We start from the raw sequence: 4,928 nt of genomic DNA on the forward strand, positions 1-4,928 counted from the left end.
GTGCCCAAATATGGTAGTGATATGATGTCATCGTGTCCATATGTGAGCACATCACTTTTTTTTGTCACATAAAGTTAGTTGATAGTGTAGACAGAGTTTTAGGATGATAACTTTGTTCTATGAGATAATGTATGTCACATCAATCTGTTCATTCAAGTACAAAGTATTGATGATGGTCAAATCTTAGCGTGAATAGATATTGCCTTGGTTTTTGTAGGTGTTTGATTTGCCAACAAAAAACATATCTTAATAGAATTACACAACAGGGGTATGAATTAAGAATTCACTTCAACAACTCGTTCAAGGCCATTTCAATTTACCACACGTTGGGTAATATTTTGTATTTATTTGCCACACAATTCGGTCACTGCTTTATTTTCAATACGTTCATATCAATTTTACATTGGCCATAATTTCTTTATATCAATTTTTCTTTATATCAATTTTTCTTCATATCAATTTTTCTTGGTATCAATTTTTCTTTATCAATTTTACTTGATACTAATTTTTCTTGATATATATTTTCTTGATATCATACTTTCTTTAACAATTTTTCTTTATATAGATTTTATTCAATATCAATTTGTTATCAATGTTCAAAAACAGCATATCTATTTTATAGTTTATATGGAAATTTATAAAGATAAAAAAAAATCTTCCAATGTTAGTCTAATGAATTTGGTCCTTGATGATATATGTAGAATAAATTGTATTATAATTATGTATTATTAACTTATAAGTGTTGTGTATTTGTTTACAAATTTTTCACGGATTTGAAAACGAAATGCTTCCTCTTGTAAAATAAAAGTACAAATAAAAATGATGAGGATTTGATTTTTTCGTTGGGTTTTTGTTGTAATCAAAATGCTGTTTCTGATGCCTCAACCAATTTGTAACATGGATATCTCCCGAGATAATCGTACGAATGCTTTCACACGCTTGTTTGTCGTTTTAATGTAAAATGTAACCGTGTTTAAAAAAAGATACGCTCTTATGCCCAGATACGTAGACAGTGTGCCGTAACATCGATATAATCTTTACAGGCATTCATTTTGTCTTGTTAAGAAAACAAATATAGAACATTATTGTTTGACTATAATACATTTTGCGAAATATCAGGCAGATAAGTATCTAAAACTGTTTCGTTTTGCAGTGTCGGCCTATCTCATAATTTTATGCAGCATAGATACACTGTATGTATACTGCATAACCTGGTTTCCCCTATAATACATTTTCTCGTCTTGGATGTTACACAACCCCCTAACAGCAATCAAGAAGAATTAAAACACATGTGCAGATCACATTATGTGACAAGAATTTTTTGGTTAAATTGCTAAATATTGACTGTATAAAATATGTACTGAGGTAACATGAGCAGACCACATTATGCGATTATTTGCAGACCATTACGATCTAAAAATAAAAGCGTTGAAATTTAGAAAAAATGGCCAAATATAGACCATAACATAATTATGTATTGTTCGCAAACCACATTACATGATTCTGCGCATGCCATTTCACAAAACATAACGGTCGAAATTGGGCCATTTTTCGTAAATTTCCCTGTGATTTTTACCTTTTTAAAGTTATACTGCAATATTGCCGTATATGCACATTATATACTAGTGTTATCACTAATTAATTAATGTTAATTTCCTCATTATATCTCTCTAAAGAGACAACATTTACAAAACACAGAAGACAAAGTTGTTATCATATTTATTGAAGTGTTGTCATCATGTCAGGTATTTTAACAATAGCTAATTGTGTTTTTGTAAACTAAATTACACACAATTACAAAAAAGAATCATTCAACCAGATAAAAAATTATATCATAAGCATAATAATATTATTTCATTATTATAAGACTCAGAAACTTATGTTCACATCATCTATCCTGTGACTTATTCCCTTGTTACATATATTTAAATATCATTATCAATTGCAACTATGTTTTGTCATTCTAGGGAAGAACTCACTGACTCAAAAATCAATCATCTCAGTGGGTTTGTGCTTGGTTATTTCTGGCTAAACTTGAATTTCTTAATTTGTGGTGGACAATTAACTCTCACAATAAAAATTAAAAATACATTAAAAATACCAGAATTTCTGGTAGAGAAACAGACATATTTAGGCCAGCCCAAGGTCCAGTCCAATATTGGGAGAGTTGCATTTGAATGTCATTGTAGCCATGGTTGTAGCTCTTGTTGCACTGCCTCAAACCTATTATTTGTATTAGTTGCATCCTGCTATGACTTCACCAAACAGTAAAACAGAGGACACCTTTATGACCAAAAAATCCTTAGGGATGTTCCCTTAATAGTGGTTGATCACAGCGTGAAAATACATAGTGCTCTTTGTTCATTTCATTGAAAAGTGTCCACTTTTAATTAAGAGTGTTCCTTGAAAATGATGTGTCTCAAAGAATAGAAGGTGTTCTACTTTTATATTTAAAAATCACCTAAAAATAACACTTAGCCATGAGTTCATTATATATTCCTATACTGTATACTTTTGATGACAACATAATTATATTTTGTAAAATTATTTCATAAACATACTGTATATAACTATTTTCTTTGGATTGGGTAAGAATGAAATTATAGTTCAAATAATTATTTAAATACTCAATTACAAAACAAGAACAGAGATAAAAATTTAAACAAAATGTTTCAAATAACTTTTAGGTGTAGTAACTATAACATACTGGCTCAAATATAAGCCCATGTTTCAATACAAGCCCACACCACCACACATTAAGTAATTTTCAAGCAAAATGAATAAACCAAAACAACTATGTTATGGTTGTAGTCAATCATATTCCAAAAATGTTACCTTTTTTTATCTAACGATTGTTATATATTTTATTTACACAATATCAATAAATTAATTAAAACATGGGCTTTTGCCTGAATCAACTTTAGGTATACAATGTTGCTATAACACACTGGCTCAAATAGCCCATGTTTCAAGTTTAAACCCACACCACCACACATTGAGTAATTTTCAAGCTAAATAAATAAACCGAAACAACTATATTTTGGTTGTAGTCAATCAATAACAATTGTCATATATTTTATTTACACAATATCAATAAATCAATTAAAACATGGGCTTATGCCTGAATCAATAAAGTAACTCAAAACATAGTATTTTAAAATTCATATGTACATCTAAAACATTTTTTTAAATAAATCAAAATAATCCATACTGAAAATAAACTTATATTTAAAAACAAAATGTTTTGAATGCAAAACTGTACATACAATATAATAAATATAATATTGTTTATTGATAGTCTGTGGTAAGTTATAGAAAACATTATCACATTTATTTTATAATTGTACTAATGTGTTTAAAATTTACAGCCTAAAATTCTATTTAATTGCCACTAAGATATCAATATAAAATAAAAAGTAACATTTACAAAGTGTTTGGAATACTCATATTTAACATTTACAATTTATATACTATAAGAATCCATTCCCTAAACTTAAAGCCCCCTTCCCTACGTTTTTTAGATCTAATTTAAGATCACAAACTATATTTAATGTAAAAATAATACTATATGGTCCTATTGCGATAACTTTTTTCGTCTTTAAACGGTTAAAAATGTGAAAAATAAGTTGATTCTAATAATTATAGCGGCCCGCTATAAATCCCAAAATGCATTGCGCGCGGATTGATATTTTTGTTTTTCACCTGTAATTCGCCCACTTTTCGATCGATCGTGAGGCCAAAACAAATGGAAGACTCCTAACTTTTCAGCGAAAATACCGGGTTTTCCCCAATTTGTATCAACGGAATCTGGCAAAAATAGAAAGACAATTAATGCAGCAATTATACAACGTCAGGCTAGGTATATAGCTAGCGTATGATGTTCGTACGTTACCGATGTTTACCAGCTAGGCCTACAAAACTAAGCCTAGCTAGGCTAGGCCTAAGACCGTCCACGAGAGGTCGATCGCCGCGAGCTACTTAGGTAGTGCATTGTTTCTCACTTTTTATCACAATTTACCATAAAACGTACATTTAAGACAAGGAATGACATGGTTTAATGTTTTTAAAGTGATATATATGTATTATTTTCCAAAAAACGTCCAAAATTGCAGGGAAGGGGTCTTTAAGTTTATTTACCCAAACTTACTAGAGTACTAGTAATTAATCTCTATAGCAATGTATTTAGACAACCTACTCCAAAACCACTATGGACTCATCAAATCTTATGTCAGTATTTGTACTTGGAAGATTGGATGTTTGTTCATGTATGTGTGGAGATAATTATACCATGGAGTTATTTCTCCATGATTATACGGATAGTTGTGCTAAGGAGGTATAGTTATTCAGATAGAGATAGTTCTACATGGGACCATGGCTTGTTACCTCAACCCTAATATGTGGTGGATAGGATATATGCAATGGGGGAATGTCCAGGAACCATATATTACAAAGATATTGTTATCTAATCAAACACAACTGATAACAAATATCAGTTTATGTTCCTGTAATTTCATTTAATAGTCTTTCACTGTACATTTATTGCTTAAATGTTTTCATGGCATTTTAAAAAATTAAATGAAAATCCATTAAAGAACTAGACATCATATAAAAGCCAAGACATTTCACCAATAATATTTGACAAAATAATCCCACATGTTATGGTGGGAATACTAGAATGTCCATTATTGGCTAGTGTCTAGAATTTCCATTATTGGCTAGTGTCTAGAATTTTCGGGATTTGGCTCTGGGACAACTTGAAACATGCCTAAGTGATGATACTTGAATCTGGTATTATTTCTTAACTAATTTTTCAAATAATATGTAATCAATTTGAAAATTAAACTCTGGATTATAACTTTTTACCATCATTATAAATTTAGTCAGTTTATTATCGGTAAATTTTTATCCTGTAATGCCGAAATTCTTTT

This window comes from Antedon bifida, chromosome 5 (assembly GCF_963402885.1).
Source record: "Antedon bifida chromosome 5, ecAntBifi1.1, whole genome shotgun sequence".
In the NCBI taxonomy this organism is placed as follows: Eukaryota; Metazoa; Echinodermata; class Crinoidea; order Comatulida; family Antedonidae; genus Antedon; species Antedon bifida.